The sequence below is a fragment of the Chelon labrosus genome, assembly GCF_963514085.1.
Source record: "Chelon labrosus genome assembly, chromosome: 17".
Taxonomy (NCBI): Eukaryota; Metazoa; Chordata; class Actinopteri; order Mugiliformes; family Mugilidae; genus Chelon; species Chelon labrosus.
Window position 1 is genome coordinate 21,987,746 of NC_140350.1, and position 26,844 is coordinate 22,014,589.

General features: G+C 43.9%; 1 protein-coding gene across 3 annotated transcripts in view; it reads left to right on the forward strand.

Annotated features, from left to right (window-relative positions):
• The window catches only part of cadm1a (cell adhesion molecule 1a), a 390,389-nt gene that overhangs the window by 183,187 nt on the left and 180,358 nt on the right, over positions 1–26,844 (forward strand). The gene's annotated exons all lie outside the window — the stretch shown is intronic.

A 26,844-nucleotide genomic window follows, 5' to 3' on the forward strand; every position in this document is an offset into this window, starting at 1 on the left:
CTAACGTTTGCTCATTAGGATTAAATGCAAAGTACAGCGGAGGGTGATGGAAAAGCCATTAGTTTTTATGAGGCACATATGTTTACCAATCTATCTAATAGAAAGTAATGTTCTCCTAAAACCCTTATTTACATTTGACATTTCTGTCATCTACAGAGCACAATCAGAGTTAATTCAATACTGCGAAGCGGTATGTGCTTTTTTAAAGTAGTTCTATTTACGATGCGTCTAGACGACACATAATCAGTATTAAAGGAGCCTAATATGGAAGATGCCAGGACTGAAAATTGCCCTCAAGCTTGGCGTCTGATAGTTTTTATCTCATGCAGACAACCCAAGCTGCCACTGAAACACACAAGACCAGACGGAAAGATTAAGCTGTCAAGATGTATTTCACCTCCTTGAACTCATTTTGGCTTTACCGCAGACCATGGCAAAGATAACGTAGACAACTCCCACATATAGACTTTATTGTACCACCAGGCCACGGTTGTTTGACACCAAAGATATAAATGTGACCCCTATAGACTCCCATTCAAAAATCATCAACTTCTCCCATGAAATACATTCATGTCCCACACCTCACTGTGATCTCAGTCACTAAATTCACTTCTTGTACTCCATGTCCTGGCGGACCATTTGAAAATAATTCCACAATTAAGCAACTATTAGTGTTTTGGGAGTGTGTCTGGCCGTACTTAGGGTTCTCAGTCAGATCCACCCCTCATTCCGCCCCACCTCCTCCCTGTTGTCCAAATATGGCCACTCTGGACGCCCCAAAAAAAACAACATGGCGATGGCTAAATGCCAAAGTCAAGGCTTCAAACCGGTCCACAAGCCAATGGATTATTTCCATGTTTTTCAATGTCCAAGATGGCAAGCTAGGATTGGGCAGGGCTGACATGGAGCCTGCCGTTTATCTCGGCCAAGTCTCTTTCTGACAGAATAATCGCACAAACTGACGCAGTTATGCTCGCCATTGTTGAATTTCTGTCCGTAGGTTATGAATAATGAACAGCAATACATATGTTTATTGGAGTTTTGGTTGCAAATTTAGTTTTAAAAGAGAATATAGAGATATTGTTGTTTCGTGAAGACTGGCTCCCGGATAATAGCAGTTCACACATTAAATATGTAAGTTGGGGTAGTGTATTTCTCAGTGGTTGGGTTTTAATTGTGTTTATGGAAAAAAACTGGTTAGATTGAACCTGTGTTTCTCACGCATTAAATACAGACGTTTTTTTTTTTGTTTTTTTTTTGTCACTTTAGTTGTTATTGAGAACTTTTCCTTTATACAAGTGCAAAAAAATATGAGGGAGCTACAGCCTTGGCAATCTGTCAGTGTTCATGTGGTCTTTGTCACTGCTTGGTCTTGAATATTGTCCATTTCATCCATGTTTTCTTCGAGTTGAATTACCTGTGTGTCATCTTTTCCATTGTATAGATCTTCTACGATCTGCGTCCATTGATCCTGTGTAGGGGGGGTCCTCCTTTCCCCATTTCCTCGTAATAGCTTTTTCTTATTTTTTTTACCGTCTATTAGTAATATGTTTACCAAGTATCTGTCCTTTGATTGCATATTTTCCAAAAAACATGTGAGTGATCCATTGATGCCTTGATATAATTCTATAGACTTTTATTTTTAACATAAGTCAATGTACAAGTTCAAACAACTATTTACATTTCATGAAACGTTCTTGATACTTCACAAGCAGCTGGTTACTGGAAAAACTACAAAAAATTGAACGATGTTGCGTCAACTTCATGTTTCTTACGTGTTGAAACTAGTTTTAATTAAAGAGATCTACTTTTTAAAAAAAATCATGACATGTATTTTATCTTTTTTTGTCTGGCGGTTTCATGTTTTTAATTACCTTGGACTGCTGACATTGGTAGATTTTCTGTTGTTTGCTGGATGGGGATGACACATATTAGCAATTCATGACTCCAGGTGGGAGATATCAGAGCCTGCAACAAAAAAAGAAAAAAGAAAAATACAACCAAACAAAAAGAAGGAAATTGGATGAAGGCAGGTTCCATCACAGTGTGGATGTTTCTGTTGAAAGGATGCTTTTTAATCAGGTTTTGGGTTCAACTGTTGGAGATTACACTGGTCCTGTGTGTGCGTGTTTATTCAGCAGCTGCTGGCAAACAGCTACATACAGCTGTACTGATGACAAAATGAAAACGGTTATTGTCAAGAGAGAAGAAACGGCAAAAGGATGATTCAGGATGAAAATAACCCGCTACGATAACATGAAACGTTCCGATGCACGCCGCTGTTCTTTGTCAACAGCACATCAACCGTTGCGGCTGCTGATGCATCAGCCCATGCGAGGTGCAGACACTTGACTCCGCGAGGTCTCTTTGAAGAGTCGCTGGAACAAGTGCGAGACTCCTCAAGCCGGGGAAGGAACATAACTTTGGATGGCACGCGTGTCAAAAGAAACCGAACAAGTGTTTAACTTTATGTGGTTTGAAATTGTAACTGACATCTTATTACTGCAACAGTCTCGCCTTTTGTTCAACTTCGGGCTCATTACAAAAAGCCGCAAGCCTGTGGCAGTGTCGGGTAAATGAAAAGAAATCTAGGTCACACTGTGACACATTTGCCTTTAGAGTGTACTGCTGTCATTGTGGGGTACCCTTTTTATTTTTTAAGTGCTTTAATTCCCAAAGACCTCTTATACCGAAAATGTTTTCGCCTGACTTGACGTACGAGTCTACTCTCACCGATGGCTATCGTTGTTTGGAACGGCCAATGTTTATTTTACGTAGCCATGCACCCTCCCAGTCAAGGTGGGACTTGTTACCATGGTAGCCAGGAAAATAGTGTCCTGTTGAGTAAACGACTTACAATGCAAGATACAAAGCACTTCCAAAAGTGTCAGTCCACCCCTCCTGTCCCAGAAAGTGGACTTGGTTGCTCTTTATCCTCGCCCGTCTGCAGATTTGTACTTAGTCATGTACAGTATGTTGTAAAATCATCCACTTCTGTCTTTTATGTATGAAGACGTGCTCGGTTATATACTATTTACCCACTGTTGCGTGATCACATATGAACAAAATGCAGATTTGAAGAGGTGGTTGAATTTAAACAACAGTATGCAGCATTAACTATTGCAAAAGTATTGTCACATATTTATTTTGTATCTATTTGTTCCAACTCTGGTATGAGCACAATGATATCAGACATGACATTATGACCACCTTCCCAATATTGTGTAGGTCTCCCTTGTGCTTCCAAAAGAGAATGGACATGGGCCTTCTGAGGGTTGTCCTGTGGTGTTTGGCAACAGGATGTTGTTAGTGGGGGCCTTTGGATCCTATGGGTTGAGGGGAGGGGATCTAAAATCTAGTGAATTTTGAGGCCAGGTCAACACCTTGTGCTGTTTTTTTTTTTTTAGTTGTTCCTAAAGCGTTTTTGTGTGTGTGCCTGTTTTCAGGCTGCATCCTGCTGGGGATGGCTGCTACCATCAAGTAGTGCCATTGCTATGGGGTGGGGGTGCCTGGTCTGGTCTAGGTGGGTGCTACATGTCTAAGTAACATCCACACAAAGGCCAGGTCCAAAACTCCCGTCAATGGTTTAGAAGCTTTTCATTGGCACAAACCACATCAGCTTCCAGTGCTTAAGAGAGCCGACGCTGAAGTGCTGGTAATGTTAGCAACAACCTTGTGGTACAAGGAGGTATGAGCACAAAACGTATCTTTTTTTTTTTTTTTTTTTTTAGTAATTCAGGATTATTTTCTCGGTGTATCTATTACTATGTCGCTGATGGCCAACTCTAAGCTCAAGTGTGGTGACAGTGGTGATGAAAGGAAGGATAAATTAAATGAGACCTCATGCCAGAGCACACGCAGGAGGAAGACGTCTTAATCCTGACTGGAGTTATATAATAAAACAGTGACACCTTTCATCCTCACTCCCAACCGCTCGTGTGATGCAAGGGATCACAGACATGCTGCCAGTGTATGTATTTTAAGCCCAACTTCTAATGCCCGTGGCAGGGACATACATATTTAAGGCTAACCTCAAGACAGCTAATTAATATTTTCATTAGTATGCATGCATGGCTGTGAACATGCAAAGAAGAAGGGGGGAAGCCATGACACGTTCCATTTAAGGGCTTGTGAAGTTGTTTGCTTATTCCCGAAGCACTGCAAGTAGAAACCGGTATTAAATTGTGATGAGTTCATATATCATGGCGCTGCGTGGTGATTAAGTGTCTTATCCAACAGCAAAAAGAAATGTGTGAGTGTTTCCTTAATCAGTATGAGCAACTAACTAAGTGGCACCAGTTTGTGGCACAGTGAAGGAAACTCTAAGCCTGAAGGGGCAACACTGGTGCCTGGATTAAAGAAGGGTTTACGATCATCTGGCTAGCATCATTCTGGTTACACAAACACACATTGAATTGAGATTTTTTTTTATTTTATTATTTATTGGAAGAGGGTGCAGCTGGTAACGCAAAATGAAAATTGTATAATTGTATAGTACTATATGTCGTTTGCAACCCAGTGATACTCAAATAGGACTTTATGGACAACAGAAAAATGGTTGGGCTGGACATTTTGAGCAAAAAAAGGTCCCAGTAAGTCGGTTTGGAACCTACAAATATCGGTGCTGGTGAGAACAATGTGCCTTTCAGATCCAAAAGGAAATCTTGATGACATTGGCACCATGAACAAAGAATTGCAAAATTGAAAAGAAGTGACTCTGTTGTCGGAAAGAACCCAATGTCACTCAGTTTCAAAGCACTGAGTCCAGCACCAGATCCTTGGGTATGGCTATGGTTTTGCCAATCCACGAGACTGAAACTCTCCACTCTGAAGTCGAAATGTACTGGTCACTTGAGGTTGACCGCTTCTGTGGTTTCCTAAACAGAACTGGTGCACGGATGCAAACTGAACAAGATCTCTCTTGACCGCGAACCTAAAAAGGTTGTGGGACCTAGAAGTTGTGTACAGTTGCTTGGTTTCTGGTATGACTTGACTCAATTGAGGTGAAGTGTGGTGTCACTGGAGTATGTGTGACATGTTGGTGGATGAGAGAAAACCTGATGGAGATAAAAATAAAATGTGCAAAATAAAACTGTCCCATTTAAGCATTGGACATTTATATATTCTTTCCCCATCATTTTAGTAACAGAAGATGAGGATGACGTCTCCTTAGATCTAAAGCTTGTTACATACTCCTCAACAAGCGAGACATTTGTTCTGGCTCCTAGGGCTGCGAGAACAGCGACAACGAGAGGCACTTTTCTTATTATTTTGGGATGGCGGCCAGTCGTTTTGACGACCGTGTCCAACGGATCCCCTTTTCATTCATCATGCACCCACACACAGTATGCCGATCTCTATTTAGTAGAGATAAGCAGTCATGCTGCGAATATTAGCATCTGGGAGCTCACAGAGTGTCCGTTAGCATTTCCGCTTTTCTACATTAACCACGCCCACTTCCAGTTTCTGACCAATCACAGAATAGTTGCCGGACGCCACACGAGAAAAAGGTTCTGCCGGTTGATGCGTCGAGAACACGCTGCAAGAACTCCAAAATGAGGGCTGCCTCCAGCCCTAGGTGTCCAGGTGTCCTAGGTGTCCTTGGTGTCCTAGGTGCCATAAGTGTGAGAACAAACTTCTGTTTGTAACAGGCTTTATGTACAAACAGTGTTGCTCTGGGCATCTGGGAGTTCACAGAGTGGCTGTTAGCATTTCTGCTTTTCTACATTAACCACGCCCACTTCCAGTTTCTGACCAATCACAGAATAGCTGCCGGACACTACACAAGAAAAAGGTTCTGCTGGTTGATGCGTCGAGAACACGCTTGCAAGAACTCCCTAATGAGGTGCCCTAGGTGCCCCAGTTGCCCTCGGTGCCCCAGTTGCCCGAGGTGCCCCAGTTGCCCGAGGTGCCCTAGCTGCCCTAGCTGCCCTAGCTGCCCTAGGTGTCCAAGGTGTCCCAGGTGCCCTAGGTACTCTAGGTGCCCTAGGTGTCCGAGGTGCCCTAGGTGCCCTAGGTGTCCCAAGTGCCCTTGGTGCCCTAGGTGCCCTAGTTGCTCTCAGTGCCCTAGGTGTCAAAGGTGTCCCAGGTGCTCTTGATGTCCTAAGTGTCCCAAGCCCTAGGTGTCTTAGGTGTGAGAACAAACTTATGTTTATAACAGCGTTTATGTACAAACAGTGTTGCTTTGTGCGTAGAGTCATTACAGCATTGGCCTTCTTCCCTCCATTGGATAATTTGTGTCCCCATGATGACAATTTCCTCTGAAAGTCCCAGCTATATCACTCAGGTTGCAAAACCAGCAATGGTGGGATTTGCTTTATTCATTGTGAAAACCACCTCTGGAGGTTTTCTCTGCTCCGTTTGTCGGCACTTACAAAAACAGTAAAAGGGAAGTTGAAACCGTACGCTGCAAACATAAAAAAATTCAGCTGTGACATTATAGGCATGAAGAGATACTAAAAAAGTGAGAAAATATTACTTCCAACTGACAATAGTGCCATCAAGGAGACCCACTGTGACAGAAATGAAGTAGGAATGGTTTGATGCCAGAGATTGTCTATTGTTCCATGGGATGTGATCGTCATGAACAGAACATTATGGGCGATTTTAACACCGTGCGGCCGAGGATGTTGCACGTACGGTGGCGTTTCCTCGCAGCTGCCGAACTGAATGGGATGCCGTTTCAAAATAATCGTTCCTTCAATGAAATATGTAATTCAAAATGAATTAATACCACAACAGAGATGCACCTCCAAGCCTCCAATAATCTGTCAAAATGAGTCAGCCGTGACTGACTTTCTATCTGCGCCGTATTAGGAGGTTAAAAATATAGAAAATCACCAAGTACCAAAGCCCTGAAAATACTGACTCATACTGACAGATAACAGCTTTATAATTAAATCACATCCTTTTTTTTGTTTTTTTTTAGATTGATTGCGTGGTTTCTGCATTTCCTCAAAATACACAGCAAAAACACAGCGAACACAATATTGAGTACAACTATTCGGCGGTGGTAAATTGAACCCCTATCTTTTATGCCTGCAAACTCTTTGCTCAGGGTGTTGCCAAGACATGGAGTAATCCTATTTTTGGCTTGCGCCTCCCCGTGAAAGCCCGCGTTCAGGAAGTCGGCGCATGCAGACACATGCGTGCTGTCAGCTGGAAGGTGTTCATCAGATTTCGCATCCTTCCGTTATCCTGTCACATAACTCTCTCACAAAGCGCGGCGCCGTCCTCCCCATCCACCCTCCCCACCAACCCCGACCCCTTAAAATAAAGACACAACAGCAACCTGGCAAGTGGCAATGGCAATCCAGCAGCCTGGCGAAGAAACGGTTTCCAAGAAAGCCTTGAGCTGTCAAAGAATGGAAGCAGTCAGGCTGCCGAGATCTGCCTTCTCGTTCAATTAAGGCGGCTGGGAGAAACAGCTGTATAGCAGCAGGTTGGATAGCATGGCTGCTACGCGGTTCACTCTTTTGTTTTTGTCTTCTATTTTCTTTTGCCTGAAAGATTCACCCGCAGCTTTATTCCGATACAAACCACGTTGCGTGTCGCGTTGCTCTTCTCTCAAGCTGATTAAACGCAACAAAATTTGCGATGATGCTTAATTGCGGTAGAAACGGCGTGGTATGGAGGAGTGGAATCGAAGGGGCTTCAGCGGCTTAATATACCACAAGGTTCGCCACGAGCGTACCCGTGTCGGATGAGAAAATAAATGGAGCCAGCTTGAAGCTCGACACACACCTGTTCCCAGCTGTAACCACACCGGCGCATTTGTTTGGCTGTCACCTGCAATGAATTTCAAAAGCCGTTATTCCGGCAGTGTCACACTCCTGATAGGATGTGATTCGCACACATTTTTAAAAGGTTGATATGTGACTCGCTCGGGCAGAAAACATCTTTACAAAGTTCCCCCCTTCCGCCTCTCTTTGACTTTGAGGTCTTTGTGCTTCCTTTTCCCTCCCAACTCTTCTTCGCTTGCTGTGTGTAATGCTGTCAGATGCACTCGCGCCGTGACACGCGATGCGGGGAAATTGACAGATGTGAAAGCGGAGTCTGCTTCATGATACTGCCGGACGAAAAAAAAAGGATGCTCCTTTGTTTATATATATATATATAAAGCCCTCCTCTCTACTCGTTCCTCTCCACTTCTCGCGTGTCCTTCCCTCTTCCCATCTCTGTTAATGATTACAAGTGTCGCCCCACTAATAGGTTGCCCGGTCCCATTCAAGGTAACTGGCTGAGTGAACAAACTGCCGCTCCATATGTTGCACTTTCCCTATCTGCCGTCATTCGGAACAAAAAGCGGGCTTGCCTGTCAGGAGAAGATGGACTTAATTACATTTTTCTGTCACGGTCAGATTGCTGGACTTCTGGAGTGCCAGATTTAAACCAGCCATCTGATCCAAACAGAATTAAATTTAAACCGTATCGCAGGCTACATGGTGGCAAATCAAGTTTGCTGGAGGTCAGGAGTGTTTCTTCACATTGTTTGTTTTTGTCTTGCAGTCCAGCATCTAACAAAGTTTCTGGAATATATATATACTGAGGATATACTGTTTGAAGCATGTTAAACCTTTATCAGCCAGTTTCTTTAACAGAGCGTTGTTTTTCGGATTGACAAATGTGGTTGTCCTCCATTATTCAATTGTAACATAAAAATCTACTTTCGAGGACGGGAAACCTCCTTGAGATCTGTGATCCATCACGTCGCGTTTGCCTTTGTTTTTTGCCGACACTGTGATGTAGTAATGCGCTAACGCGGCTGAGAGCAGTCTCCTCTTTACGCCTTGGAAGAGACATCTCAGACATAGATATAATGCAGGGATGTTTAAGTGTGTTCAGTGTATACGAGCGTAAACGACTGGGCGTCTTGAGCGTTGGGTGCCGCACAGCTTTCAGACCATGGAGTGCACACTTTACCCTAACATGAAGTTCGGGTAATGAGTGGATATCAGCATGCTTCAAATACATCAAGCTGCCTACATCATATCTTCTTACTTAAATTACAATTTTGTAGTTAAAAGCACTTAATGGAAAATGCAAGACAGTTGCATGCACATACTCAACCTGACTGCAGCAGAAAGCGCCTTTAATGTACACAAGGAGCAGAAATCGGGTGCAATATCCACAAGACTACAAGCTAACAGGCTAACAGTCATGCTAACGTCCAGTCCTATTTGAATCTTTAAGCTGTATTCGTCTTCATGTACTGCATGTGTGAGTATAGTTAAGTTTGTGTTATTCCCATTTAATCTACAGTTCGTATGTAGATTGGAGAATACCAGGGGTTTTGTCATGGCAGTCCTTACAGTGTGCGCACGTGGCTATTTCCTGGAGACAGTATTTAGCAGTGTAAACTTGCTGTTGAACTTACAGCAACCACTTGTTTATTCATTTCTTGTCGACAGAACATGTCTGTACATCGCTGACTGCACGCTATTCAGTGCACTGCGCCCGGCGAGACCAGCCCAGTGTGCACATTTCCTCACAGACTTCACGTCCCTTCCCGCAACACCAAGCAACAAGGCCCAAACAGCAACCAGACTCATTAGCGGCGGAGAAACAAACTTGTGCAGTGTTTTGAGGGTCCATTGCTCTTTAATTAACACAGAGGTCCTTTGAGTAGTTGGAACTATGGTCCTTACTTTGCCTATTAACGTCGACTCTCTCCAAAAAAAAAAACATCTGCTCTTTCTAAAGTTGTTACGCGGCGACCTTTGGGAATGTCACAGGCCAGTATTCTAACTGCGGAGTATTTGAATCTTAAGCAGATTTAAGAGGATCAAGCAGTCACGTGTTAAAAGTGTTTTGAGGACATGAGTCGTATGCAGATGACTTGCCACAAACTGAAATAATTAGACTCATAATGGCTTAGTAAATTTTTCACTAAGCAGTTTGGGTGATATCTGGAGAATTCTCTGAAAGGAAATGCAGTCGTTTATTTTTAAGTCACATTGCTTGCCAGATAATATTAATTACTAAACTCTTGAATGTATTAAAAACGCAGATTTTTAATTACTGAATAACGAAACCCTGGCAATTAAAGGTTCATTACCATTTGGACCTCTTTTTTTTTTATTTTTTTTTTTAGCACAGTTCCTATTGATCATGATAACATTCGCTAAACCAATTGCCGTTGATGGTTCAGTCCGCACCAACGGGGCGAACCACGGCAGATTTATTTGTTTGTTACGTGATTTGTTTGTTTGTTACGTGGTTCAGTCCGCATCAACGGGGCGAACCATGGTAGATTAGTTTTTTTGGCTAGTGGTTCATAAAAGGACTAGGCTAATGATTGAAATATTGGTTGTTGATAGACACTGAATGGTGAAATGGTGAAAATGGGGTTTTGCAGTGGCAGCGTGGAGGGGGGTGACTCCAGGACGCTGGAAGTCACTGTTAAGCCTTCTCGAGGTGTCGTGGGCCTAACTTAACGAAACATCGGTGAAGGGAGGTGCCCACTTGAAAACCCCAATGATATGCTGCATACTGCTGTTGTTTAGGCCAGGTTCCTGATGTCTTCATATTGCTTGGTAGCTATGGTTAGCTGCTGAGCGGGCCATACAAGCCAGCAGCATCTGGTTAGCTCATATTTCACAAGGTTTGAGTTAGCGTCTTCTGCTGAGCGGGTCATACAAGCCAGCAGCATTTACTTAGTTTATTTAGGTTGTAGGTTGAGCTAGCCAGCAGCATCTGGTTAGCTTATATTTCACAAGGTTTGAGTTAGCGTCTGCTGCTGAGCGGGCCATACAAGCCAGCAGCATTTACTTAGTTCATTTAGATTGTAGGTTAAGCGTCATATCACATGACTATAGGTTTATTAGGGTTTCTCAGTTGGACAGGGCCTCTAAATGTGTTTTGCCTGGGATTTTGGCACAAGGGATTGTTACATCTAATCCTGTGTATTAATGAATGGACCGTTTTTTTTTATTTTTAGCACAGTTCCTATTGATCATGATAACATTCGCTAAACCAATTGCCGGGGTGCAACTTCACCACTAAAGTTAAAGCAGGCTAAAACCTGCTTGTAAAACGTTGTGCATTTATAAAAAGCAAATGTAGCGTTCTAGCCCGGTTGCAAACTCGTGGCACCTGTACAAGAGGTCACCTCGAATGCCGATGCGGAATCACGACTTTAATTGCACCCTTACCTGTCAGCGAGTTCCCTTCTTTCTGCGCAACGTGAGTCGAGCTAGCCCGGCAGTGTGAACACACAAAACAAAAAAGTCAGCCTCAGACACATGAGCTAGCCGAGCTGCTCTGTACAACTCTCTCAAACATTCACAGTAATTACCTTCCCATGATTTTTGCTTTGTGATTCTCGTCTTGTCAATATTGCAGCTGAAATCCATTATTAAGTATTTTCTCTCCCTGTTTCTCTTCTCTTTTTTTTTTCCCCTTTAGGTGAGTGTCGGTCAACAACGTGTGGATTATTTTATTCAGCTGTGAGCTCCCGCTGTGTCCTCCTGCATTGCCTTTCCCTTGCACATCCATCGTTGTGTGATTCTGCCATCAGGTTTGAAATGATTACCCCGTTTGACGGTGATTCGCTGTGATTCTGATCAAAGGTTGGAAAAGAAAAAAAAAAAAAGAGGCAGCGTTGTCCGGGGAGAGACGAGCTTCACGCGGTGGAGCTCCATGGCCGTCTATCCACCAGCTCTGGTTGCTGCCGGCTTGAGCCGTATGGAGATAAAAGTAAATGTCACTGTTGACTGAGGGCTTTGGTCTTTGTTAGTCGACCATGGCGTTCATTGTCTCAGCTTGACTTGATCTCTGTTGACTCTGTTCCTTTCCGGGGACCCAAATGGCTACTGTATTTAGGAGCCTTTATCCGTCTTTTTCCGGGGAGTACTTGTTATTCAGAGGTGCGCGCTCCAGTTTCTAGTGTTTACCGCATGCGGGCTGATTACTGATTACAAGCTGAATGAAATGGAAAGTGATCACTCGCTGCGTATTCTTTTCGTAGCGAATTCTCAGAGCATTTCAGAGGACGGCGTAAGTGTTTTTGAGTTGTTGGCTTTGCAGCGCTGGAGTGTGTGCGAGAGAAAACCCGACCTCCTTCAAGCTGTTTGAATAAGGGGACGTTAAACTAACACATTGTATTGCAAAACAAGAAAGAAAACTTGCCTCACCCTGCAACCCCAAAGACAACTGACATGATTTTGTGAATGAATAAATGGCAACGTGATCCAGTTGCACGATAGTGCAGCAAGAGGATGTAATGATATGGTAATATTGCATTATTCTGCAAGCTTATGTGCAAAGTAGGGGTTTCTTCATCAGGGTCAGATGAGTATAGTGTGTACATTTAAAGTACATGAGCAGAAAATGCAAGTAGTGTCGGGTGTTTTAAAGAAAAAACTTGACTTTGAGTGGTAGATTTCCATCTTCTTTGTACTAATTGTTCTTTTAAGGGTATTTCAAATTGCAATGCATTAACCTGGTTCTGCAGAGTACCAGTGTAGCTATACACAAATCGTGTCACACATGCTTCTGGGCCCTTTTGTTGTTAACAAAATCAACTCAAATGGCACGTACAACCACCTGACTGTAACTCTTCACATCACGGGCAGAAAGAATTCTAAACAGAGCAACTCAGGCTGAATTTATTTCCCCAACTAAAAGTTTTTGGGCGCAGGAACTTCACACTGGCTTCCAGGCTTGTGAAATATAGATACCGGTTGTCTGGAAGAATGGACTTGGAGCTACAGTGGATCGATTATCCATGTTTCAGTATTTTGGGTTGATATGATATGATATTTATCGCTTCCACTGTGGGATAAATTAAAGGATTATCTTAAAGGATTGTCTCATCTTAAAGGGGCATGCACGGGAAGCGACTAGTGGCGATAGTGTCAAGGAAGTTCAGCAAGTTGCAGCGATGAAGAAGAAAAACCTTCAGCGGCACAAAGTCGGCAGCTGCCAACTTGTACTACATCGCGATTGGAATACGTTGCGCTGTCAAGTCAGTTGATGGTAGTATGTTGGCATGGAATAATGCTGCGTTTCACAAAAGGAATCTACTGTGATTGCTGTTTGTGTATAGACAAATTACCAAACTAAGAAGACAGACATGGCTTGTTTTTTACTCTGCAGTCATAGAGGCGGGTCCTTCTATTTAATACATGATGCTTGATTACATTTTGGATCACCTTGCTACACGAATTAGGACGTTAATGAGGAAAATGGCGGGACATTAGCAGCTCAGAAATGTAACATGATTCAATTAATCTTGTATAATTTAGGGGATAAGGTAAGGCTTTAGTTAAAGTGTAATATTAGTACACAAAGCAGCCAGCGAGTGCGCCGTAAATCCACAATATTTGTTCTCATTATTGCGACGCTTGTGGAGATTCTGCCTCGACAAATACAAATATACGACGGGGAGATTGCGATGAGGCTTCGCGAGAGCGTTCGAGCCAATCAAAGTCCCCGCTGATTTTAATAACCCCCGCGTTTGCCGCCAGCCTAGGGCAAACGTATCATTTGTAAACCCCGTACCCTTTTTACGTTTTAAAATGGTAGTGTAATTGATTTTAAATCTCAGACTCTTGCCTGTCTTCAAAAAAAAATAAAAAATAAAAATGCAATCTGGACATGGAAGCTTTGGAAAAGGCGCCGCTGTGAAATATTGATAGCAGGGTTTGCAGAAGCAATTATGAAACAATACAATGAGTTTTTTTTTTTTTTTTCCTGCTCAGCCCTGGTGGTTAGGACCAGCCTCGCCATCGACACTGACACTGACACACACACACACACACACACACACACACACACACACACACACACTCCAGTGGTCATTAAAAGCTCTCGTCACCAGGGGCATATCCCTGGCAGCACCTGCCAAAGCCATTATCTGCCACCCTGTCCTAGACGAAAGCTTTGGCATACATCTGAGCAATTAGGCCAGATTATTGGCAACCTTCCTTGGCCTTGCCCCATTATCAAGACCACTAATTACTAGCAGTGTTCAGCGCTTTCACTCTCTCTCGCTCAGTGTGGCGTGGGCAGGGGAGGCAGAGGACAAAATAGAGGAGCGGGAGGAAGACAAAAATGGGATGGAAGGTAGGTGTGGGGTTTCATTAGACCGGAGCCGCGAGAGGGGGCATGTGGCAGCCGAGCGGCGCCTTCCACGCGACACACCTTTGCGTTAGGTGCGCGAGTGTGTCGGGAGCCTCCCCGCTCCCGTGGGAAATATTTTGTCAGGAGAAGCACTTTCGACGTGTCACAAGCAGCGTGATTGAAGTCTCCTCGAGGCGTAATGGTGGCAGATGACTCGTGCCGGAGAGGCGCTGGCGAGGTGCGGCCGCTTTCGGGCAAGAGTGGGAAATCATGCCCCGCTGGGCGGCCGGAGCTTTAATGGGGAATGGCACACAAACGGGGCGCATATGGACGCTTGTGTGCACGCTCAGATGGACCAGCGCGCCCTTCGTGAACACACACAGAGACACACATGCATACAGTATATAAACGCCCATATCTCCAGCCATTTTGGCTCACACTGTACTATGGCAAGACTTAACAGGGGATTTTCTTCTGGAAATCCTGCTCTGGGTTTATTTTTCTACACTGTAAAGCCATGCAGACCAACAGAAGACGGCTTATCTCTGAAACTAGTTGCGACAACATATGGTTAGATTGCAAGTGGCTCCCAAAATGACATTTATGCACGTTATAAATGTTTCCATGGAGAGGTACAGCAAGAGTTTTCTTTTAGCTCCCTAATGTAGTCACATGGCTAGGATTCAGATTCAGGTTTATTTGTCATGTGCAGGTTAACACATGGGGGTAAACAGTGCAATAAAAAGGTTTGGGAATGAGAGGACCGTTCAGCAGTAAGAGCTCAACGGTATGCAGGATTTAAAATTTGCAGCACATTTAGAAAAGGTGACATGTGGCTGACATATATCTGCATTTGCAAATGTACACACTGGTTCGGTTTAGAATTGCATTAAAATACTCACTTGTCACTCACTTGTCCTTTCCTTCCCAGCCAAAGCCCTCACACACACACACACACACACACACATACGTACGTACGCTCAGATTGCCTTTATCCGTTTCATGCACCTGTCTCAACCCGGTGAAAAACTAAAGGTTAGTAAAGGTCTAGGAGAAACCTGCATGCAAAGAGCGTGGTCAGCGGAGATATTGCCTCAGACCTCGGCTTCGGCCGACATTACAGTCACCAAAGGTCAGATATCAGAGATAACTTTCTCTGAGGCGCTGAGGGGCTAAACTGCAGACGTTCCCTGTGACATACACCGATCGGGCATAACATTAAGACCACCTTCCTTCCTAATGTTGTGTAGGTGTCCCTTTTGCATCCAATCAATTGTGACTCATCAGAGAATGGACATGGGACTTGTGGGGGTGTCCTGTGGTGTCTGGTAACAGAATGTTGTTAGTGGGGGGACCTTTGAGGGGAGGGGCCTCTATGGATCATCCCACAGATACTTGATCAGTTTGGGATCTAGTGAATTTGGAGGCCAGGTCAACATCTTCTGCTGTTCTTCATGTTTTTGAGTTGTTCCTAAAGCGTTTTTGTGTGTTCATCCTGCTGGGGATGGCTGCTGCCATCAAGGAGTGTCATTGCTGGGGTGGGGGGGGGGCTGGTCTGGTCTAGGTGGGTGCTACATGTCTAAGTAACATCCACACCAATGAATGCCAGGTCTAAAAATTTCCCCGCAGAACATTGAATTGTCACAAGATGGTCAATGTTATTTACTTGTACGGTCATAATGCTGTGGCTGATCACTGTGTAAGGAAACAGCATTTGCTATAAGGATACAGTATATGGTCCCCAGAGATGATGTGTAGAGTTTTATTATTTTTTCCAGGGACCATTAAGAACTCAATGGATTATAAACTTAGTTATAAACTGCATTTGTAGGCACTTTTCTTCCTTCTATCTCTTTGTCTCTTCCACCGTCAGCCCTTTTCTTTCTTCTCCCCACTTTCCCCCCACAAAGTCTGGCCAGCCTCTGCGGCAGGCCAAGCACAGCATGAATCCCGGAAAGAATGGAAATCAAGGCTTATTAATTCCCCCCGCTGGCCCAAGAAGCCCTGGCCATGTCAGAGGACTTTGGAAAACAGAGTGGAGGAAGGCAAATGCTTGTCTTACAGCGATTTCATAGCGGGCATGTCTGGAGAGGTTTATTTGAACTCTGGAGGGTTTATTCCTTTAATTTGTTTCATTTGGGCATGAGAGGGCGAGGCCCTTTCGAGACAAATAAGCACACAGAGACTGCTGGAAACGCGAACCTCCGCTTCCCTCCAAGCGAAATGCGGCTCGGTTAAAAGGGAGAATGTAATCGGCTCAGCACCAGGAAACGACTCTAAACGGAGGCTTTTATTGGTGCAAGGGGACGAATGTAGTCAGAGGAGCCAAAATAAAACCACGGCAAGTGCAGGACGTTGCACTGTGTGTGGTACTAACTGGAAGCCACGGCAAACGAAGAAGTAAACATCCCTGCACTGCAATAATTCATGTAATTTCCGTAGCTTTTCTCGCTGAGATCTTGCAGGCGTAACTGTTGTACATTTTTTTTTGTGGAGAATATCAGAAAACATGGTTAAAGGTTTGCTTTTCTAAGGAAGTTTTTCTTCCTGTCAAACACCTGGTATTATCTAACAGCACCTGAGTAACGCTGGGCTCAGACTGTCGGGAGTCCCGGGCTAATTTATCCCCAAACTTACCTAAACTGACAATCGGTCTGGTCCTGGCTTGCTCATCTGGCTACGGTTTACAGATCTGATCTTAAATTCATTGGGGCGCAATTAATATCAGACTTGTTTGATATTTTCGGTTTCAAATCTGGGGGATTATGTCGGTTTGTTTCACAGTAACTACGAGAGCAAGTCCACAAGGACACAGAGCAGCTGGTGGTGCTACGGTGAACATCCAAGCTCTCGAGGCTAACGTTAGCAGGTATACTAGTGTTGACAGATGCTGACGGCTGCTGTTTTCTCTGACTGAGGAGTCTCAGCGTCCACACTTGTTTCGCCTTCTGCTTTGTTTTTTTCTAGCCTGGAGGCCAGTTCAACTTCTGTCCAACACAGAGTTTTTGTGGCGGAAAGTTGATCTGGAGTCTGAGCTGGGAAGCGGTTGTGCTCTGGCGAAGAGAAGACGGGCTTTATGAATGGAAGATTAACAGTCGTAGGCGTAGTCATCCACGTCATCTGAGCATCGTTGGGTTGTATTTGTATATACAACTTCACTAACAAGACCACACCCCTTGATATTCAAACCAATGGAATAGCGACCGGTGGTGATCCTTGGAAGTCTGGATGTAGGAACCCGGGGAGTGAGATTCAGGGTGGGGGCATTTCTCTGGAGGCGTCGACTCCTTGACCCCTTGGTTCCTGCAAAGAGATTGTGAAGAAGAAGAGAGAACAGAGAGGGTTGGGGTTTGAGAACCGAGTCAAACGGGCGAGGAGAGGTTAGATGCGCCTATATAGGCAGGTGCGGGTAATTGGGTGTTTGAGGCTTGGCCCTGTTCCTGAACCTCAGTTAGTTAAACTTCATTAAATGGCTGCCACCGGAGATGTTTACATAGAGTCTACTACCGACATTGACCGCAAAACAACGTTAAAGGCTCTGATTGTGTACACAGGGCCATTGTTTTGTTATATTACCTATTATAGTACGTATTTTGAAGTTAAAAGCCTTTTATTTTTTGATTTGATTGGTGGGTGGCGGGCAGACGGGCTTGCAGATGCATTACTGCCACCTACCTGACTGGAGTATGGAACAGGAGGCTTCCAGCAAATTGTTGCACCACAGTCTCAGATCTGGGATGATAATCTGATCTTGTAGTTCGCGTTGCACTATTATTTGCGAATCTTGAGAGAAGGTCTTCAAAAGGTAGGACAGATTGGTATGCATTGTGTTATTTTGGCAACATCATTTTACGAAGTGTGGTCTCAATGAAGGGCGGCCGGCCTACGCATGTCCATAACGGTTATTAGACGCAGCAAAGCGACAAAAGCTTAAAATGTGCTGCCAGTGAAAGAGTTAATCAGGTTTTTAGTATTTAGTATGTTGGAGATATATCCATACAGACACTATTTTTGACAACTGTGCAACTTCCATTAAACTTTTGAAAGAGCCGATGCACAAACCAGAGAGTCTTTTTTGACTTTTGCACTGTTATTTCAAGCCCAAGACTTGTATTTATTGCAAAAACTGCACATTTCTGTTAAGTAACAAAGGAGATATCTTGTTTTATCCAGTTTAGGTAATGGAAAAAAAAATTATTCTAATACACCGATCGCTGGCAGAGACCATTTAAAAGCTGTAATGAGCTCCTTAACATGCCTGTGATTAAGTTGTCCATAGCGTCATGTATTCAGTGACATGACTCGTGTTTTTGTCTTCGGCAGAGATTGTCACGTTTGCTAAATTCCGTTAACAACTTAATCGCTGTTTTCTTAAGGGTGAGTGTCATTAACAGTTGTATCGCCGCATTTATTCCACTGGAAGTCGTCGGTTTGTCACACCTTGAGGCAGGTCCCTGAGTTGTACCTTCATTCAAAAGGTTTACGGAGTTTACGTGCGACGACAAGTACGCCGCGCTTTTGTTTCCCCCCGGCCAGGTGCCTTCATTTGCTCTGACGACGAGGGGCCGGTGAAGAGCTCCTCCTTCGTAAACGCTGAAGTTGCGGGGCTGAAAAGTTCAAGAAATGCCAAACCTTTCATCTTCAGTAGGAGCCTTGTGTCAAATTGGGAGCCCCCGTTGCGGTTTTGAACCATTGTGCGTCGGTGGAGATTGAAAAGTGCCCGGGCAGGCCTTATCTAACGCTCGCTTTGCATCTGCCATTCCCCTTTTAAAAAAAATAAAAATTAAAAAAAAACGACCTTGTGATGCAGCGTCAGAAAGGCATTTTAATAGGCCTCAGATGAATTATCTATAACTACGACTGAATAAATCTTTAATCGCTGTAATGAACTTTAGAGTATGGATTCAAAAAGCCATTTAGCTGATAAATGACCCATGGAGGGCTCTGATACCAGGATAAATCAAAAGAGGCCGGGGTCGTCACTTTTTCTTTTCCGCCGAAGACCAGCTGATCTGAATAATTGACTTTGGAGAACAGCAGCTCAGAGAGGGCGCCGGAGAATGTTGTAGTCGAAATCGCAAGAAAGAAAAAAACACAGCAGAGTTCGCCCTGGCATCACACGGCAGCTCATCTGTCTCTGTCGTCTTCCTCTTCCTCTCCGGCTTAAGCTCCTGTATCGGGGCTGCCTGTATCTCCCCGCTGAGCCGTGGATAAGAACAAAATGTGACTTGGCTCCTCCTCTTACAGTCTCTGCCTATTCTGCTTAGCTTTCCAAAATGACAGCATAAGGTCAAGCACATCATCTTGTTTTTTTATTTATTTTTTTTTTGGTTGGCTAAATCCTGCCCGGCGCTTGTCATGCCTGATCCGTCCGACCATTAATTGCGAGCGTCCCTCACAATGCCTTCAGTGTACCCTGGAAAATATGACACCCCCTCTTATTTCTGCCGCTGTCAGCAGTTTTGTTTGTTTGTGTGTGTGTGTGTGTGCGCCGTTCGCTCTCAGATCTCATATTTCAGGGACGGGCGATCGTCTCTCTTTTACCTGTGTATATATTACGCATGTCACTTTGATTTATAGGGTGACAAGAGCCGCATCCATCTGCGGCCAGGCGTTAGTAGCGAATGGGAACCGGCCGGCGGTCGTCCCGCTGCTGCTGCTCCGTGCGGATTAGTCGGTGATCTTGATTTTCGCAGCGCTGCAATATGCCAGCAAATGAGCCACAAAATGGGAGCAGGACTACACGGGCATTAGAAGCGCCGGGGCCAATATCGGCCGCTGCACACCATCGACTATACTTGCTCCTGCGGCACATGTGTATTTCATTCAGGGCGGCGCAGCTTTGCACGTGGGATCGCGTGAAACAAATGTCGCTCGAGTGATCCTGACATTATCGACACGTGATGGCGTCCGTCCGCGCCGGCCTATTTACCTGAAATAGCCTCATTTTTTATTTAACGGTTGTGAAATGAAGTGGATTTCTGCGAGTGTGTTTGCGGCCGTAAACAAACAACAAAGTGTGAAATATGAAGCGCCTTTCGACGAGCTAACGCGTCTGGCCCTCGCTCCGAAACGCGATACATCACAATCAATGTCTTTTTTTTTTTTTTTTTTTCTTTTTTATGAAGATGAATTGCTTTCATGGTTTCTCGTCAGAAGCTTCTTCTTTCATGTGGAGCTCTGAAGCGCTGGGGCAGAGCACCGGCCTCATTTGAGCTTTGGTTTAAGATGAGATCACACGGTTGCTGCTGCTAACCATTTAGCTTTTTCCTTGTGAGGAAGTCACTTTGGACTTTCCTGCCCACTACTCTGTGAGAAATCCAGTGTCTTCCTTGTTTTTTTTTTTATTTATTTGCTTGCCAAGCCTCGCGCAGGGGACCAGCTAGCGTTCAGAAACGTCCAAAATACTTCTAAACTAGATCCGAAGAACGTGTTCTCCACAGTAGCCTTCCTGCCTTCGGACGTGTCCAGGTTTTAGTAGTCGCTGCCACCCTCTATCAGTGAAGTTCAATTCGTACGGAGGAGGAGGACATTAGATATTCAAAGTCGACTGCTGTTTCCTGACAGGGTGGGGTGACCTTCTCTGCAGGGGCTGAAAGGTGCTCAGCTTTGACAATTACTTGGCTCAAAGTGACTGAGAACAACAACGACGCGAGATGAAGCGGCGGCGGCGGTAATATTCGGCGGGGAACCCACTAAAACAGCGGTGCCAATTCCCTTTACTAACTAGCTGTCATCTCGCCAAATGATGCGCGTCACTGGGTTTTCACTTTCTCTTTTTTTTTTTTTTTTTCCCCCGCTGATGCTTTTGCAGAGTTGCTTCCGCATTTGAAAACGCTACTTATTGCAAATCTTTGAACTCTCACAGAAGTCTTTTTTTTAGAGATGGTTCTGACAGCTTGCTCCACACTTGGGGGGAATGAAGCATTTTGTGTAGAAGAGGGATTCATGTGACAGTGTCAAGTCAGCTTTGGCATTTCGTGGCAGCCATAGGAAATCTGGAGTGTAGGAAGAAACCTTTGTGAGAAATGTCTGTTTATGCAGAAATGTCCAGATGATTGAATTGTGACGGTTCAGACCCTTTTTTTCAGAAACGGTTGAACTAGCTTCGCGCACGTAAACATAACATTGCAGAAACTGTGCAGAAAGCGTGACATCATTTGCGGAGCATTAGCAGCTCCGATACGTCGCAGCCTTTTGAAATGAATTATGCCATTATTATCCGCGTGTCACGCTTCATGTCACCGTGGTAACGCGGATTGGATGATATGCAAAAAAGGGGCCCCCATCCAGAATAAAGCGAGGGACAATATGATTATGTGCGACACTGAAGTGCGGTCTCTCTGGTTGAGTGGACGCCTCTAACAGTAAGTGGCCTAGGGGATATGAAGCTTGTCATGTGACCTGCAGCAAGCCCTTTTTTCAAATTCATTGAAATTACATATAAATACTTGAAAGTCGTTGTCAGTTTTCAGATTAGACGGATAGATACTGTATTTATCATGTAGGAAATTCAGTATCTAGCGGCATCATTATACAGAGACGGGAGGAATTGCAAAAGCGGTCAAAAATAAAAGTAAAAAACAAAAGTATAGTGAGACACAATGCGTGAAAATGCTTGATATTATACACCATAAAACCATAAAGTCAAAGACAATGTATATATGTGTATATATATATGTATATATATGTATATATATATGTATATATATAAAATACACAAGATATATTTAGGATATTGTTAGCCCCACAGCATAATTGCATAAGTCGTTTTTTGGTCACTGTTAAAAATATCAATAAGATATACCAATGTGCTTAATTTTATTCTCGTTTAAGAATCTTGGGGGTTGAGGGGGTCGGGGGATACATGTCTTTTGGTGTTTATGTTTGTAAGTTGCAAGCTTGTTAATGGAAAACTGCATATAAAATACCATAGCTAGCTAAAAATGTTTTTTTTTTTTTTTCTTGTTTTCCAATAACGTTAAAATATGACTTAGGCAATTATGCTATGAGGCTAATGCTACGTTATTTGTAAGCTATACAAGTTATTATATATTTCATATTGTAGAAAACTATATAGTAGCAGCAAGAGTTATGTTTTGCCCTCTTTGGCGACACCTATGGCAGTAAGTGGTAAATGCAGGGGCGTTTTTTTTTTTTTTTTTCACGTTGCATCCGAAAGTTCGGCAGTGCGTCACATACTATACATGACTCGTGATTTTGGGTGTTAGCGTCTCTGCAGACTCCCACTTCCAAACACTGTAAACTGAAGGACTCTCATGTAAATAGATCTGCGGGCTACGGGCTCAGACGACACATTTTGTGACCGCATTGGGCGACCTATGGCGACAGACAGTTTATTTAAATGAAAATATTCAAGATTGCCGCTTTAAGGAACACGCTGGTGCGTGCGAGATTCTTCCAGCAGCGCAGGGAAATTGGCTGCCACGTTCTCTGCATGTGTGCTGAAGGTTAAACGTGTACTTGATGCTGTGATACTTTCGAAACCATCAGCGTCCTGTATTATTTCAGCAGCGGCAGTATATTGAATAGAGTTTATGTTTGCCCCTTCATTTATATTCCTTGTCCTTAACCGGTGTGACTTTCACTCAGACTGTTGAATGGAAAATTAGCGCAGGAGACTACTTATGGATCCAATAAACATTTAGTACAAATTGGTCTCATTACATAAGATAGCTTTGGGTCGGCAATCTGCGGCGCATGCCACGTAAATTAAAAAGAAGGAATGAAAAGCCAGTCGTGGTTCTGAATGAGGCCTTTTTTTTTTTTTTTGTCTTCATTCAACCTATCTGCACGCAACAGATACTTATAAAGCCATTGCTCTTTCACGTGCTTTGGTATGTGATTGGGCTTCATCATAATGCAGCAGCATTAGCCGTTGGCACAGCTAGCCATTATCTGTCCCCAGAGCAGCCTGGTTAGCTGGCTGACTGGCAGGCCGGGTGGAGGTGTATTAACAAGGCCTCTCTATTTTCCTATCTCGCTCATGCTGCCATGTCTCCTCTGCATGGACAGTCATTTATTATTTATAGGTCTGCTTTGGAGGTGTGACACACAAGGCAGACACGCATTCATCCGTCAATGTGTGTGGGGCCGGGCTGCACTCGTAACACGCGTGCACATGTGCAAACACACGCGGTCGCACAGCGGTACTGGCATGCTCTGCAGTCATTACTACATGTCACACGCAGATCTCTTACACATTCGACACGTCGCCGACATGGCTTTAGCTGAGATTAGCCAGGATTAGATTAGATCAGCCGCAGAACCGAATAAATAATTGAAAATAGATTCTGCTCAGAGTAATTAGGAGCTTCTGGGTTGCTTAGTCATGATTTAAATAGACTATAAACTCTTGTGGTACCTCAACACAAAACCTTTTTAGTAACGTACACATGCATTTCATCAAAACGGCCAATTGCGCCTTTTAAACCATTAAATATCAGTTTTCATTCATTTGATGCGGCTACCCACTCAAACCAAGGACAAGCTTTCCGATTGTTTCCAATCCAACCCTAGAGAGTAGGTTGATTGGTTTGGAAGGTGTGCATTATTTTCAGAGAAATGCTCATCGCTCCTTTAAACGAATCCCGCTCCTCCTGGGATGCTGCTCTTTTAGCAAGTTGAAGAATTATTAGAAGAGGTTCTTTTTTTTCCTCAAAGTTGATAAAAAGTTTTCTTTCTCAATAATCAGTGAGGCTAACCGGAATGGAAAAAAAGGCTTCAGTTTGCTAGGGAGCATGAAGATTGGACTCTGGACCAATGGAGGAAGGTCATGAGGTCTGATGAGTCCAGATTTACCCTGTTCCAGAGTGATGGGGGCATCAGGGTAAGAAGAGAGGCAGATGAAGTGATGCACCCATCATGCCTAGTGTCTACTGTACAAGCCTGTGGGGGCAGTGCTATGATCTGGGGTTGCTGCAGTTGCTCAGGTCTAGGTTCAGCAACATTATGTTGCCCAAAGAATGAGGTCAGCTGACTACCTGAATATACTGAATGACCAGGTTATTCCATCAATGGATCATATTCCAAGGTGACAATGTCAGGATTCATGGGGCTCAGATTGTTAAAGAGTGGTTCAGGGAGCATGAGACATCATTTTCACACATGGATTGGCCACCACAGAGTCCAGACCTTAACCCCATTGAGAATCTTTTGGACGTGCTGGAGAAGGCTTTGTGGAGTGGTCAGACTCTCCCATCATCAGTACAAGATCTTGGTGAAAAATGAATGCAGCACTGGATGGAAATAAGCAGATGTTCTCATTAAAACCCCAACTCCCCACCAGTCTCTTAAAGACGCTACTTAGCCGAGCTGAGCGGCGACACCTCTTCAAGAGACCCCTACAAGTCCAGTCGCCCTTGTTTCAGCTCGTTTTCTTGGACGTGCCATGACCTGGTTGACTGAGAACGCTCTCAGACGCTCAGTAATCAGGGTTTACTATAAAATTAAACTTGCTGGAGCGCGTGACGCCCTGTACTCGGATGCATCGCGCAAGTTTGAGACAAATGTTGTTTAGTGGCCTCAGCACTGAGACGGAGATCTCATTGTGGAGGAGTCGAGGACAGCTGTCACTAGGGATGAACCAATCTTAGCAGATAGGCCCCAGTACCCAGCTCCCGTTACGGATCGGGACGTCCCTACCTGTCACAGCTGATCACGTGCCATGTCTCGTACTACAGACAGTATACAACAATTACACACAAAGCTAACTAGCACGGCACACATGTAAATAGAAGTCGTGCACAATGTATAACTAGTATTAAACATCTTCTAAATGGAATAGATGGATAGAAATGTACAATTCTAAATTGCTGAACCCTCTTCCCAACTACCTACAGATGTATGGACACACACTCTCACACACACACAGTAAGAGAGCCCAATCCCCCAGACTTGCTCACTGGCCTGTGGTTGATGTGACACATCCTCAGCTCCTGCAGTGATGCTCAGAGATGAGCCACAATAGTGGGAGTGACACACATCACACACACACACACTCACACACACACATTAAACATGGATCTGGTGACCTATGCCTTGCAGACTTCAACCATGCTCGCTGGCCCTTGGATGATGAGTGGCAGGCTGCTTCTCTCCTCTCACTGTCGATCCTCTCTCATCCTACCTGTACTCCTCTTTCTTTCTTTCCAGACCTGCAGGAATCCCAATTTGTTTCCACCTTGCAGAAGGGCAATACATATAGAATTTACTTATTTTTAGCAGCGGGGATTTGACCAGGACCAACATCTCAACCATTACTTGCTTATGTACTGCAATTGTTGCCATTTCAATACACTTGGCGTTGGGTCGCTGTTGTAGAAAAGCCTCGTGACAACTGCTGGATATAACTTATTTAACGGTTACTCGACATTTATTTGGAGCTGGCTCAAAAATAATAGCCACACCAAGGACCACCTTGACGAGGCTGTCAAAGATTGGTTAAAGCAGATGAGCCAAAAGTTGAGTGTAAACTTTGCAAACAGCAGATTTGCAAACCAACGTGGCAGGCTCACTTGTTTACTCCACCATCACAGGAAAAGACATTCTGTGTAGACACGATGGAGGTAAAGTCACGTTACATTCAGCAAATACTGTCTTTTTATGTTCGCTCATGATTTATTTTGGCCAGTGATGCTGCCTTCTTGTGTATAAGTCCAAATACAAAGTAATGCAGTTACCTTTCAAGTTTCAAGCCTGTAATTCATTGTCTAAGATCTGAATTGTTATTTCGCTTCAACATGTGTGCACCCTTGATGGTTTTACCTCTTCGTGTTTGCACTTGAAGTACCGCAGTAGTTAAGAGTACTGTCCTCTGAAATGCACTGGCAGACAAGTTATCTCAGGAATATGTGTTCAGTTGTTTGTGTTTACTACACTTATAAATTTTGTTTCATTAGCTGCCAAAATTTATTTTGTGAGTTGCAGTTTGAGTAAATGAAATAATTAAAAGTTGCCAAAAATGCAGTGACTTTTCATTTCCATTGAAAACTGGATTAAAACTATGACAAAAATGTGACTAAAACTAGTAAGTAGTATTGTCCGAAGTCTAAGAGTAAATCAAAATTAGCTTCCCTGATTGACACTGACTGATGTCGGCCTTTTGCAGACGTTAACCGCTATGTCGACAATGCTTTATTTTATTTATTATACGCGTAGGCCACCAGTTAGACATGTGACGCCATTATTATCTACTTAGAGAGAAACGTTACTAGATTTACAATGTGATGCAAGTTTCTCTCAGGGGAACTGAAACAATACGTTTGGCACAGATATGACAGCAGCTGTGAGCTGACTCCTCTTCCTAGCTTTAGTTATGCGAATAAATAGTAGAGTTTGTGGAAAGCAGCAAAGGCCAGGGTTATAAAACATTTGGTAGTAAATTTGTTAAAGTTGTTTTTTTAGCGCCAACAATGCAAAAACGGATGCCATGAAATATCGGGACTACTTCCATTATTGGTTTGGTTACTTGTAAGAACAACACACATCTCAAGTTTCGCAGCCACACCAGCCATATTTGGGGGCATTATGTGCATCTCAGCCTAAGGCTAAGTGCTGCGTAAAAAGGGTTATTGACTCATAATGTCCTGGAATTCATTACATCATTAACCTAATCAGTGGATATATTCCACTTCACTGCAGGCTTTGCCAGATCACTACTTTTACTCAGAGACAAAGGAAGGAGCTGCATATACTGTGTGGAAGACAAAAGGGTGTTTTAGCTTGTACATCAGTAGTTATCAGTGAGAACTCTCACGG